The sequence below is a fragment of the Triticum urartu genome, chromosome 3A, assembly GCF_056163025.1.
Source record: "Triticum urartu cultivar PI428250 chromosome 3A, HENAU_Tu73, whole genome shotgun sequence".
In the NCBI taxonomy this organism is placed as follows: domain Eukaryota; kingdom Viridiplantae; phylum Streptophyta; class Magnoliopsida; order Poales; family Poaceae; genus Triticum; species Triticum urartu.
The window spans coordinates 126,775,935-126,791,174 of NC_141875.1; the positions used below are offsets into that span (position 1 = coordinate 126,775,935).

General features: G+C 45.5%; 1 long non-coding RNA gene across 1 annotated transcript; it reads right to left on the reverse strand.

The window, feature by feature from the left end:
• Nucleotides 1-4,802: 4,802 nt before the first annotated feature.
• On the reverse strand, nucleotides 4,803-7,316 carry LOC125526925 (uncharacterized). The gene is made up of 3 exons (XR_007291925.2): nucleotides 7,141-7,316; nucleotides 6,050-6,109; nucleotides 4,803-5,233 (listed from the first exon to the last, which is right to left on the reverse strand). It is a non-coding gene; the product is annotated as an uncharacterized LOC125526925 (long non-coding RNA).
• Between the last annotated feature and the right edge of the window lie 7,924 nt (nucleotides 7,317-15,240).

Genomic DNA, 15,240 nt, shown 5'->3' on the forward strand with positions numbered 1-15,240 from the left:
GGACCGATAGCGCCAACCCTGTCATCATCAATCGGTTTGATGGGCGACAACGATTTTCTTTAGCAAATGGCTGAAAAATTGCTGTCACTCGGTTTCGCTGTTGCTCCGTTATGTGTCGGTGGTACACAGAGCTAGCTCACCCGAGCAGTAGCCAAAATGGACTACGGGAATTCTCCCATCTGCTTATCCGTTCCTCTATTCTCAACTGTGTGTCTAACTCTGAAAAGAGGAGAGGGCCTCTGACCTTTTTATTTTATTTATTTATAATATACTTCTTTCGTTTCTAAATATTTGTTTTTCTAAAGATTTTGAATGGACTACCATATACAGATGTATATAAACATATTTTAAAGTGTAAATTCACTTATTTTGCTCCGTATACAGTTACTTCTTGAAATCTCTAGAAAGACAAATATTTAAAAACGAAGAGAGTACTACTGATGTAGAAACTCGGTCCCATGCCGGAGCTTTTTTGGTTAGCATATTGCGAGCTCAAACTTGTCTTAGGACATCTCTTATCGAACCCTTAAATGTTAACTCATCAAACATTTTGTTAAATTTTCAAGTTTAAGGAGTTAATGTCGGGGAACGCAGTAATTTTAAAAAAAATCCTACGCACACGCAAGATTCATCTAGGTGATGCATAGCAACGAGAGGGTATGGTGTTGTCCACGTACCCTCGTAGACCGTAAGCAGAAGTGTTATGACAACGCGGTTGATGTAGTCGTATGTCTATACGATCCGACCGATCTTAGCACCGAAGGTACGGCACCTCCGCGATCTGCATACGTTCAGCTCGGTGACGTCCTACGAACTCTAGATCCAGCAGAGGTCGAGGGAGAGTTTCGTCAGCACGACTGCGTGATGACGGTGATGATGAAGTTACCGACGCAGGGTTTCGCCTAAGCACTACAACGATATGACCGAGGTGAAAATCTATAGAGAGGGGCACCGTACACGGCTAAACAATCAACTTGTGTGTCTATAGGGTGCCCCTGTCGATGTCAAAACTGGCGGATCTTGGGTAGGGGGTCCCGAACTGTGCGTCTAAGGCCGATGGTAACAGGAGGCAGGGGACACGATGTTTTACCCAGGTTCGGGCCCTCTTGATGGAGGTAATATCCTACGTCCTGCTTGATTGATATTGATGAGTATGAGGATTACAAGAGTTGATCTACCACGAGATCGTTGTGGCTAAACCCTAGAAGTCTAGCATGTATGGTTGTGATTGTCTCTACTGACTAAATCATCCGGTTTATATAGACACCGGAGGGGCCTAGCGTTATACAAAGTCGGTTACAGAGAAAGAAAATAATACATCCGGACGCCTAGCTTGCCTCCCACGCAAAGGAGAGTCCCATCCGGACACGGGAGAAAGTCTTCTATCTTGTATCTTCATGGCCTAATAGTCCGGCCCATGTCACACAGGCCAGACACCTGAGGACCCCTTAATCCAGGACTCCATCAGTAGCCCTCGAACCATGCTTCAATGACGATGTGTCCGGCGTGCTGATAGTCTTCGACATTGCAAGGCGGGTTCTTCCTCCGAACACTTCAAAGCGTTTGATCCGAAGAGTCATACTCGGCTTTCCATTTATTGTCGTACCCATTGGCTTCTGCGCCTCCACCGTTACGGCTTCCACGTGTCAAGCGAACACGAAAGGTCATAGTAATTTTTGCACATACCACCTTGGCCATGTAAGAAGGGTGTCTATTTAAAGGGACTGGATCTCAGATCCTATTCCACATCGAGCGGAAAATCCTTAGAGCTTGCTAGGAGAAACCATTCTAGCATGGCTAGTGTTCCCAGTTCTTCCTCCCGCCCCCATGGCTCCGAAAAAGGCGATTGGGAGAGATATTCCGTATCCCACGATCAGTTGGCTAAGCTTCAAACGCAGGAATCCCCCCCCCCCCCCCCCCGCGGATCTAGTCCCTGTTCGAGCAGGATTAACCTCTTTTACCGGCGAAGCCTTGGCGAAAAATTTCCCCAATCCAGCCAGGAGGGGAGCGAGTGTGCTTTACATCCTTAATAAGAGGCGTCGGGTTTCCAATCCACCCCTTCCTCCGAGGTCTTCTGGAGTACTACGGCCTCCAACTGCACAATCTCACGTCGGGTTTCATTCTGCACATCGCGGGCTACGTCGCTCTTTGCGAGCTATTTCTGGGCCGCGAGGCTCATTTCGAGCTATGGAGGAAACTGTTCTGCCTCGTCCCTCGCTCCCAAAAGGGATCTATATTTGAGGTGGGCGGCGCCGAAATATGGCGCATAGCCGGGACCGGATACTTATCCGGCACACCGAAGAAGGCGTCCGAAGAGTGGCCCTCACAGTGGTTCTATATTGAGGATGTCGCTCTCCCTGACCCAGTCCGAATGGGCCCTCCAAAATTTACCAGTGCTCCATTGAAAAAACGCCACAGCTGGCGCCCTCGGAGCCTTGAGGAGGAAGATAGCATTGTCGGTGTCAAAACCGGCGGATCTCTGGTAGGGGATCCCGAACTGTGCGTCTAAGGTCGATAGTAACAGGAGGCAGGGGACACGATGTTTACCCAGGTTCAGGCCTCTCTCTATGGAGGTAATACCCTACTTCCTGCTTGATTGATCTTGATGAATATGGGTATTACAAGAGTTGATCTACCATGAGATCGAGACGGCTAAACCCTAAAGCCTAGCCTGTATGACTATGGTAATGATTCTCCCCCTATCCGGACTAAGCCATCCGGTTTATATAGACACCGGAGGGGACTAGGGTTGTACAAGGTCGGTTACAGAGAAAGGAATCTTCATATTGGGTCGCTAAGTTTGCCTTCCACGCCAAGGAGAGTCCCATCCGGACACAGGAGAGAGTCTTCGATCTTGTTTCTTCACAGCCCATTAGTCCGGCACATATCCAACAGGCCGGACGCCCGAGGACCCCTTAGTCCATGACCCCCTCAGTAGCCCCTGAACCAGGCTTCAATGACGAGGTGTCCGGCGTGCAGATTGTCTTCGGCATTGTAAGGCGGGTTCCCCTTTCCGAATACTTCAGGATAGTCTTCAGGCGAAACGACGGTGTCCGTACCTGCAACACAAGTACCACAGCCGTAGAGTATAGTATTTTACGAGACCAATCTGCTGATAATTTTTATAACATGACATCACGCTCGCTCGATTATTTATTTCAAACCGTTTCCTATCCCACCGTTCCACGTTTCGAGGCGTGGTTGTCATTGGCACGTCATGTCGAAGCAGAGATCATGTTCCCTTATTGCGGGATTCTCATCAATACGAGCATGGGTAACCCAACCGTTCTGTTGAAAAGATTCCTTAGTAATAGGCAAGTCTTCAGGCTCAGGAGGAGGCGTTCAATACCCGGTGCCTTTATAAAGGAACCAAGGGCCGTCTTTTTACGCCAAACCTCTCCTCAGCCTTTCCAACCTCAAGTTCTAGCACCCAAGGTTCGACTTCATTGCTCCAAGCTTCCCCATCATGTCTGGGCCCATCCCTCAAGGTCGATGGGTGGCTTCCTCCGTTACAAAGGAGGATGTCGCAAAGCTTCGGGCGGCCAGATACCTGACCGCGGAGATCCCCCACAGGCTTCCTGCTCAAGGACAGGTTATTCCGACCCCCAGATCCGGCAAGAGGGTCGCATTCATCTCTCACTTCCTCCGAGGGCTAGGGTTCGCTCTCCACCCCTTTGTCCGGGGGCTAATGTTTTATTACGGACTAGATTTTCACGATCTAACTCCGGACTCTCTCCTCCACGTCTCAGCGTTTATCATCACGTGCGAGGCCTTCCTTCGAATCCCCCCACACTTCGGCCTATGGCTCAAGACCTTTAGTGTGAAGCCGAAGGTAGTCGACGGGGAATATGCGAAGTGTGGCGGTGTTGTAGTAAGCAAGCTTACCAACACTCTCTGGCCAAAAGGCTCTTTCACCGAAATTTCCAACCAATGGCAGCGAGAGTGGTTTTACATCACGGAACACCGTAGTACCAAGTGGGCAGCTATACCTGCGTTCTGTTCCGGCCCTTCGTTACAGCTTGCATCATGGATCAATAAGGGGATGGGCATGGGATCAGTTGATGAAGTGCAGACTCTACAGAGCCACATCCGAACCCTTCTTTCTGTCCAGCAAATCACTTCTAAACAGGTCCACATACCAAACTATAAACGGATTCACACCCCAATCTATTGAAACCCGTACAGAAAGCAGGTAAAAGTGTTAAAAGCTAACAAAAGGTGAACTAAGCTAACTACAGGAGGATGAGAAGGACCAAAACTAATGACATCTAACCACACAGCTGAATAACACTCTGAGCACTAAAATACTAAAAAATTGCAATTGCTGATGCACTGAGTCAACTATACAAAGGGCAAAAATACCACTAATAATTACAGTGTAAGAACCATGGAAAATGCACGGTAATTCCACTAAAAATACACTGTAATTCCACTTGCAAAATACAGAGCAAAAATCCCTAAAAGTACACTATAAATCCACTAAGACTTACAATGTAAATTCCACTAATAATTACAGTGTAAATACCATGGAAAATGCACAGTAATTCCACTAAAAATAGACTGTAATTCCACTTGCAAAATACAGAGCAAAAATCCACTAAAAGTACACTGTAAATCCACTAAGACTTACAATGTAAATTCCACTAATAATTACAGTGTAAATACCATGGAAAATGCACAGTAATTCCACTAAAAATACACTGTAATTCCACTTGCAAAATACAGAGCAAAAATCCACTAAAAGTACACTGTAAATCCACTAAGACTTACAGTGTAAATTCCACTAATAATTACAGTGTAAATACCATGGAAAATGCACAATAATTTCACTAAAAATACACTATAATTCCACTAAAAATGCCACTTGCAAATACAGGGCAAAAATCCACTAAAAGTACACTGTAAACCCACAGATTTACAGTGTAAATTCCACTGTAATTCCACTAATAATTACAGTGTAAACCCACTGAAAATGCACTCTAATTCCACTAAAAGTACACTGTAAATTCCACTTAAAACACACAGAAGAATTACACTGCAATACCACTGAGAAAGTACTAAATTTAACCCCAGAGAAGCACCACCAGAGAGGGCGATTCCTCCATGATCAAGGACACGAACATGGTTGGAGAAGCAAAAAAATCACAGGTAAACACCCCCTCCTATGCATTCATCAGCTCCTGTCGTCTCTCATCTCTCTCCTGCCTGAACAGATCTGGAAGAAAGAACATACCTGTAGTGGATATTACATAGGCTAAGTTAAGCACTAAATCTACATAGATTGAAAATAAGAACATAATCGTACAAAAGCTTGAACCAGGAGAAACTCTAGGAACAACTAGGATATGGTTGCATGAATTTGTAGTCTATGATCACAGGAAAACTGAAAACTAGATGCCCAGATCATAGATTTCTGAATTTGCAGAAATAAACACACTACAAGGATCAAAACATGCTCACGAAGCTAGCAATTCCATTTTAGGAAAACTAGTTAAAAACATACAAGGGGGAAGATTGCCCGAGTTGAGAGAAAATATGACTATTTTCGCAAACTTTGGAAACTAAAAACCTAAACACTGTTAAGAAACCTTGATTACTGGTTTTAGACACTTTCTACCCGTTCTTAAATAGCTGTGATTGAAGGACTGAATTTAAGTAACTTTGGAAGTGCAAACTACTATGATCTGATGCTTGCTTACATTGAATATTGATAGGCATTAACATAAGCACTAAAAAATGAAATTAACAGAAAAAGGACAAACACAATCAGGCTAAAAACATTCACACTAGAAGGCACTCACACTAGTAGCAACAAACAAAAAGAATCTATAAAACTGATAACATATTTACATTTCAGAACTAAAAGGACAAATTTGTGACCGTTAGATCAAATTACTGGGACCTACTACAAAATTACTCTGCATTTATTTACAGTTCAGAATTGAATACTTGTTTGCATTAATAGATAATTTACTCAAACTACTGAAGGCAGATGCCTACAATCGAACCAAATGCAATGAAATGCATCATCAAAGGACATGCGATGTACCTCAATGAAGACGAGGTTGATTTCCTTAACATATGGCTTTCTAATAGCAGAAAAAAAATCCTGAAAACAAAAAACATTATTAAAAACATGCTTTCTCTAACTAGTTTCTTGACAAATAACAGAGTGGGTCATACGCTTTTACCGAGCTACTTCAGGCGCAAATGATGTACAAGGTTTGCATTGCAAAAAAATCATAGAAAACTAAAATAGGGAAAATCTACCAACACTAGTCATCTGCTAATGATATTCAGTTTAACGTAGTGTGTTGGAAAAAAGGGAAAATTCAGAGTACATCACTGTAACTTACACACTCCTGAAGTTACAAGCCAATGGAACAAAACACTCAAAATTGCAGTGTAAGACAGACTAATAAAAGAGTGAAACTACAGTCCGAATCACCGTTACTTTTCTGAAAATATTCAGTCCACATCACTGTCCAATTAACTCAAAGTTACAGTCCAAATCACTCACCAAAACAGTAAAAATTACAGTACAACGCATTGTTACTTGACTTGAAAAATTCAATCTACATCACTATCCTATTCACTCAAAGTTACAGTCCAAATCACTACTCAAAACATTGAAAATTGCAGTCCAAATCATTGTTACTTAACTGAAAAAATTCAGGCCATGTCACTATCCAATTCATTCACAGTTACACTCTAAATCACTAACCAAAACCACTAAAAATTAGAGTCCAAAATTTCTACTAAACTGAAAAAAATCAGTTCACGAAATACACATCAGGAGACTGAACCCACCAAGAGGGTCAGCATTTGTATCCCAGCCATCTACATAAGACACATACCAGACGAACGACAACCTACCAAACTAGCAGATGACAAAGGGATCAGTGTACTTCTAGTCTAAATTTAATGTGAATATCAGTGATCTACTCAAGGGGCAACACAAACCACATACATCTACACAAAATATGTGCGGGTAATACATGCAACTAACACAAACAACAAGATCTGACCGAGAAAACTCTACACGCAACTAACAAACAGATCTGACGAACGACACAAATCGACGGGGAAAAATAGTAGCCGCGGTGGGGGAGGGAGGTGGCGTGGGGAGATGCTGCAGACCTCCGGTGCGGCAGACGGAGGGGGCGGGGCAGCCGGACGCCGTAGCTCCAAATCGCCATGGCTGTCTCACTCTCTCTCGACTCTGTTCCGGTTGTGTCTTCGAAATGAGTAGGGAAACGAGGAGGAGGAGAACGGGCAACCACAACAACGCGAGCGATAGCGAAGGAAGGGTACCGGGTCTCCAGAAAATGCCTCTTTGATTCACAGGATTTTGAAAATGTAAAAATAGGAAAAGTATAGGATTGCAGTGGCATATCAATTTGAATCCTATAGGATTAGCAAAGAGTGTTTGATGCCACATAAAAAACAAAGGAATTATAAAAAAAGGTTGGAGTGGATGTTAGATTTCCTATGAAATGTAGTACAAAAGATTTCATAGGATAAATTCCTATGGGATCCAATCTATGAATCAAAGGGCCGACATAGGAAAAATTCCTAAGGATTTCAATCCTCTAAAAATCTTAAATAATTCCTTTGAATCAAAGGAGCCCTAGTGGGCCCGATAAGAAAGAAAAGGCAACATTGGAGCAAAAATAACACGAATCTCTGCACAGAGATCGCATGGCTCACAAAACGGATGAAAGCCAATTGAATTCAACCGGATGAAAATTAGCAAAACCGAAAAAATATTTGTCATCATCAATCGGTTTGATGGGCGACAGCGATTTTATTTGCCAAATGGCTGAAAAATTGCTGTCACCTGGTTTCGCTGTTGCTCCGTTATGTGTCGGTGGTACATAGTAACATCGAGAAATAAGGATTCCAGTCGCTCCCGAGCTCTCTCAGAGTTTAGCAACTCTCGGTCGTCAGATCGTTTCGCTTGATGCGTTTGGGACCGTCGGATCGAGCCCTCAGTCACCCCCAGCTGCCGGATTGAACTGAAAACACTGTTGCAATGAATAGTTTGCTTCCAAGCTAAAATATCTTGTGCCACCGCCGTTATTACAGTGCCCCGACGAGGGCGTTTTCGTCTTTTCACATGTTGGCTCATGACGCGTTGATCCCTGGTTGGCCCGTCAATCGATGAGACGAGGGAGGGCGTCTGCCTCGCCTCTTCGTCCTCCCAGTCGCCCCCACCATCCCCGCACTCGCCGCTGACGCCACCCTTCATCCCCCGTGCTCCGCCTCATCTCCTCCCCTCCCGTCGCCCGAATCACATGCCCGCTGGTCGGGCCGCGGTGGCTGGATTCGAAGACGGCCGGGCGGCGACCATTCCCGTGAGGCCCGGCGGCGAGCAGCGCGCGCCGAGGGGTGGAAGGGCGCTCTGGATCCGGGCGCGATGGCAGCCATGGCCGAGCTTGAGCCTAGGCGTGTGGGTGCGTTGGTGAGCGCGGCGGTGGTCGGGGCCGAGCTCTGAGCACGGCGGCGGCCATGGCCCCGTCCTCCCGCATCCCAACCTCGCTAGCCCCAGCCCTCTCCCCGACCTCTCCCTCCACCAGACCTCTCCGCCCCGCCCACTTCGCCACCACCAACGCCTCGCAGATCTCGCCGCCGCCGACGCCCCTCAGACCTCGCTGGCGTGGACCTCTCTCCTCGTCTCCCTCGCACCACGCCGCCCGCAGCCTCCCCCTCTCGTCATCAGAAGGGAAGGGAAGGGAAGAGAAGAGGGAGAGTGAGCAGGGCAGGCGGCGGCCAAGGTGCTCATAGATTCGCTGGCGATGTCGTCCGACCTTGGCCTCCGAGTGCTTGTGCTCTGCCTGCTCCGAGCCCACGCAATGGCCTGCTCGGGATGCCACCCTCCCCCTGCTCCAACCCTAATCCCCTCCCCTCCCCTCACGATGTTGCTGCTTTTGGTCACGCAGGTGCACGCGCGCGTCCCTGCTCCTCTGGTGGACAAGGTCGGTTTCGATCTGGATGAGCAGCAACTGCTGCAGGTGGACGAGGCACGATCCCTCATGGCTCGTCCCTCCTCCTACTCCCCCTGAACGTGGTGAGCTCCACCCCCTCTTCCTACCCCTGCACATCTATCTTATCTAGCCAATTTGATTGCAATTTATCAAAAAGTGCCAAGCAGCAGGGCTCGAACATCGGCTAAACATCCATTTGGCATTTGTGCTTCTCTTATTGTTATACCTGGATGCTTATTGCCTTCCAGCTCTATGTTTCATGTGCCAATGGCCACTGGTGTTAATTGTTTGGTCAGTGTGCGCTTTAATTTTCATAAATCGCGAAAACAATATATGTTTACCTATTTTGGATTTTGTATCCTATCAGCATAAGGGATAATATTTGTCATCTGCTCTCATATTCTGATATACTTCCTATGTTAGTTTGCACTTCCTCTAGTCAAAGTGTTTAATGTATGCTTGGCTGCATGTTACTTGTTTTGAACGTAGATGAATGGCTGCAAGGCGTAGTAGCAGTAGGTCGGTTCAGTCCTAGCCTTGGATCTAGCACGATTCATCCAAACTAGTTTTTTGTTGTCTTCCTGGTTCTATTTCTCTGTCAAGAAAGGGACAAACTTTTGTTTCTTTCTGTCCAGGAGGAGCTTGGATCTGGCTACATCCTTGGAAGGATATATTTCTGTCCTATGTTCTTTGGTTGGTATTTCTTTTTTCCTATCCTAGAGTGTAAAACACGAATCTCGAGTCTGTGCTATGATGGTTAGTGTGGCTCTTGCCAATTGTTTTTTGGATAAACTAAGTGGATCTGGTCGAACATTAAGGATAAAATAATTTTAGAGATCTCAGGTTTGGTGTAATTGCAGACTCCACTATTTAGCCTTAGGTTAATGTTGGTGGGTGGTACCAAATTAGGTGCACACTTGTGGCATGTTATATGGTCTAGGTAGGTTCTAAGGAAGGGGATTGTTGGACAGATGGTTGTGCAAGCTTGCTCTTACAATTAGGTTTACTTCATGTGTCTTGTTGTATGCTGGTGCCCCATTATGGCTTCAGGATGAATCTTCTTTTCATATTGGCCTACATTATATGCTGGCGCGGTGGCGCCCCATTATGGCTTCAAGATGTGGATGCTTGCTTAGGATCAAATTTACTTCCAGCTTTGTCTTGGCCTTTTCCTGAATCTTGTTCAATTGTTCATTGCAACGTGGGATATACCATGTCTCTCTTCCAATGCAACCTGCAAATTTTTTTAGGAAAATTATTCTAATACTCTTTTTTCCATTTCTAATACTCTTTTTAGGCCCACATATGCTGGTTTCTAATACTCTTTTTTCCTTCTTTTTGTGTTCAAGGAAAAAAATCGAGTGCTGGAGTGAATCATCTAATTCAGGGACGAAACACAAATCAGATTGTGCTTATGTCGCTACCTCCTACGTCTACAACAGTACAATTTCAGGTCTGTATATATGGACCAACCTGTTATTTGTACCATGTCACTGATTCATACTGGTTGTTAGAATTTAGTTGCTTGTCAAATGTTCATTGTATTAAGAAGTATGATGTAGCGTCTGTATCCAATGCAACTTGGCTATAGTTTATCCAAAGTAGATGTCTATTACTCTGGTTGATTTGAGACGGTGATATGGTTTTGGGGGTCCATGTGCACCTAAGCTTAGCTACTTTCTCTATTTTTCTTGTTCTGGGAACTCCGTGTACACTCTATAAAATTAGTCTACAACATAATCAAATTAACCATCTCATAGCTGCACAATTTTCTTACCGGTCTTGGTAATAGGGGCCCACGAGGTACTTCTGTAAAGTACATACAAAGATGTACTATATATGTGCAAAGTATCAATTCAGTACACCGAATCCTATGACTTGTACCTCTAATTGAGGAGGGGGGAATGTCAAAGCAGTTAAAATAATCCTAAACAATCTGGAAACATATAGCTTTGAATAGACATATATTATTTTGCTGAAGAGTTCAGTCCATGCATGTTTTGCCATCTAATTTTGTGTTTTGGGTTGTATGTCATTGATACTTTTAAGTCCTATGTGTTGGAAATATACCCTAGAGGCAATAATAAAATGATTATTATATTTCCTTGTTCATGATAATTGTCTATTATTCATGCTATAATTGTATTATCCGGAAATCGTAATACATGTGTGAATACATAGACCACAATGTGTCCCTAGTGAGCCTCTAGTTGACTAGCTCGTTGATCAAAAGATAGTCATGGTTTCCTGGCTATGGACATGGGGATGTCATTGATAACGGGACCACATCATTAGGAGAATGATGTGATGGACAAGACCCAATCCTAAGCTTAGCTCAAAGATCGTGTAGTTCGTTTGCTGTAGCTTTTCTGAATGTCAAGTATCATTTCCTTAGACCATGAGATTGTGCAACTCCCGGATACCGTAGGAGTGCTTTGGGTGTGCCAAATGTCACAACGTAACTGGGTGACTATAAAGGTACATTACAGGTGTCTCCGAAAGTGTCTGTTGGGTTGGCACGAATCGAGACTGGGATTTGTCACTCCGTATGACGGAGAGGTATCTCTGGGCCCACTCGGTAATGCATCATCATAATGAGCTCAATGTGATCAAGTGGTTGATCACGGGATCATGCATTACGTTACGAGTAAAGTGACTTGCCAGTAACGAGACTGAACAACGTATTGGGATACCGACGATCGAGTCTCGGGCAAGTAACGCACCGATTGACAAAGGGAATTGTATACGGGTTGATTGAATCCTCGACATCGTGGTTCATCCGATGAGATCATCGTGGAGCATGTGGGAGCCAACATGGATATCCAGATCCCGCTGTTGGTTATTGACCGGAGAGGCTTCTCGGTCATGTCTGCATGTCTCCCGAACCCGTAGGGTCTACACACTTAAGGTTCGGTGACGCTAGGGTTGTAGAGATATTAGCACACGGTAACCCGAAAGTTTTTCGGAGTCCCGGATGAGATCCCGGACGTCATGAGGAGTTCCGGAATGGTCCGGAGGTAAAGATTCATATATAGGAAGTCCAGTTTCGGCCATCGGGAAGGTTTCGGGGGTCACCGGTATTGTACCGGGACCACCGGAAGGGTCCCGGGGGTCCACCGAGTGGGGCCACCTATCCCGGAGGGCCCCATGGGCTGAAGTGGGAGGGGAACCAGCCCCTAGTGGGCTGGTGCGCCCCCCATGGGCCTCCCCCTGCGCCTAGGGTTAGAAACCCTAGGGGTGGGGGGCGCCACCCTTGCCTTGGGGGGCAAGGCACCCCTTTGGCCGCCGCCTCACCTAGGAGATCTCCTAGGGCCGACGCCCCCCTAGGCACCCTATATATAGTGGGGGGAGGGAGGGCTGCGCACCCAAGTCCCTGGCCTCTCCCTGGCCTCTCCCTCTCCCTCCCGTGACACTCCTCCATCTCCCTTGTGCTTGGCGAAGCCCTGCCGAGATCACCGTTGCTTCCACCACCACGCCGTCGTGCTGCTGGATCTTCATCAACTTCTCCTTCCCCCTTGCTGGATCAAGTTGGAGGAGACGTCTTCCCAACCGTACGTGTGTTGAACGCGGAGGTGCTGTCCGTTCGGCACTTGGTCATCGGTGATTTGAATCACGTCGAGTACGACTCCATCAACCCTGTTCTCTTGAAGGCTTTCGCTCATGATCTACAAGGGTATGTAGATGCACTCCTCTCTCCCTCGTTGCTAGATGACTCCATAGATTGATCTTGGTGATGCGTAGAAAATTTTAAAATTCTGCTACGTTCCCCAACAGTGGTATCAGAGCTAGGTCTATGCGTAGTTACTATGCACGAGTAGAACACAAAGTAGTTGTGGGTGTCGATATTGTCAATTTGCTTGCCGTTACTAGTCTTATCTTGATTCAGCGGCATCATGGAATGAAGCGGCCCGGACCAACCTTACACGTACGCTTACGTGAGACCGGTTCCACCGACTGACATGCACTAGTTGCATAAGGTGGCTGGCGGGTGTCTGTCTCTCCCACTTTAGTTGGAGCGGATTCGACGAAAAGGGTCCTTATGAAGGGTAAATAGAAGTTGATAAATCACGTTGTGGCTTTAACGTAGGTAAGAAAACGTTCTTGCTAGAACCCTATTGCAGCCATGTAAAAACTTGCAACAACAATTAGAGGACGTCTAACTTGTTTTTGCAGCAAGTGTTTTGTGATGTGATATGGCCAAAGTTGTGATGAATGATATATATATGTGATGTATGAGATCATGTTCTTGTAATAGGAATCACGACTTGCATGTCGATGAGTATGACAACCGGCAGGAGCCATAGGAGTTGTCTTTATTTTTTGTATGACATGCGTGTCATTGAGAAACGCCATGTAAATTACTTTACTTTATTGCTAAACGTGTTAGCCATAGTAGTAGAAGTAATAGTTGGCGAGCAACTTCATGGAGACACGATGATGGAGATCATGGTGTCATGCCGGTGACAAGATAATCATGGAGCCCCAAGATGGAGATCACAGGAGCTATATGATATTGGCCATATCATGTCACTATGATTTGATTGCATGAGATGTTTATCATGTTTTTGCATCTTGTTTACTTAGAACCACGGTAGTAAATAAGATGATCCCTCATAATAATTTCAAGAAAGTGTTCCCCCTAACTATGCACCATTGCGACAGTTCGTTGTTTCGAAGCACCACGTGATGATCGGGTGTGATAGATTCCAACGTTCACATACAACGGGTGTAAGACAGATTTACACATGCAAACACTTAGGTTGACTTGACGAGCCTAGCATGTACAGACATGGCCTCGGAACACGGAAGACCGAAAGGTCGAGCATGAGTCGTATAGAAGATACGATCAACATGAGGATGTTCACCGATGTTGACTAGTCCGTCTCACGTGATGATCGGACACGGCCTAGTTAACTCGGATCATGTTATACTTAGATGACTGGAGGGATGTCTATCTGAGTGGGAGTTCATTGAATAATTTGATTAGATGAACTTAATTATCATGAACTTAGTCTAAAATCTTTACAACATGTATTGTAGATCAAATGGCCAACGTTGTCCTCAACTTCAACGCGTTCCTAGAGAAAACCAAGCTGAAAGACAATGGCAGCAACTATACGGACTGGGTCCGGAACCTGAGGATCATCCTCATAGCTGCCAAGAAAGATTATGTCCTACAAGCACCGCTAGGTGAAGCACCTGCTCTCCCTGCAGAACAAGATGTTATGAACGCTTGGCAGACACGTGCTGATGATTACTCCCTCGTTCAGTGCGGCATGCTTTACAGCTTAGAACCGGGGCTCCAAAAGCGTTTTGAGAGACACGGGGCATATGAGATGTTCGAAGAGCTGAAAATGGTTTTTCAAGCTCATGCCCGGGTCGAGAGATATGAAGTCTCCGACAAGTTCTTCAGCTGTAAGATGGAGGAAAATAGTTCTGTCAGTGAGCACATACTCAAAATGTCTGGGTTGCATAACCGCTTGACTCAGCTGGGATTTAATCTCCCGGATGACGCGGTCATTGACAGAATCCTTCAGTCGCTTCCACCAAGCTACAAGAGCTTTGTGATGAACTTCAATATGCAGGGGATGGAAAAGACCATTCCTGAAGTATTTGCATGCTGAAATCAGTAGAGGTAGAAGTCAAAAAGGAACATCAAGTGTTGATGGTGAATAAAACCACTAAGTTCAAGAAAGGCAAGGGTAAGAAGAACTTCAAGAAGGACGGCAAGGGAGTTGCCGTTCCCGGTAAGCAAGCTGCCGGGAAGAAGCCAAAGAATGGACCCAAGCCCGAGACTGAGTGCTTTTATTGCAAGGGAAGTGGTCACTGGAAGCAGAACTGCCCCAAATACTTAGCGGACAAGAAGTCTGGCATCACGAAAGGTATATATGATATACATGTAATTGATGTGTACCTTACCAGTACTCGTAGTAGCTCCTGGGTATTTGATACCGGTGCAGTTGCTCACATTTGTAACTCAAAGCAGGAACTGCGGAATAAGCGAAAACTGGCGAAGGACGAGGTGACGATGCGCGTCGGGAATGGTTCCAAGGTCGATGTGATCGCCGTCGGTACGCTACCTCTACATTTACCTACGGGATTAATTTTAAACCTCAATAATTGTTATTTAGTGCCAGCTTTGAGCATGAACATTGTATCAGGATCTCGTTTAATTCGAGATGACTACTCATTTAAATCCGAGAATAATGGTTGTTCTATTTATATGAGAGATATGTTTTATGGTCATGCTCCG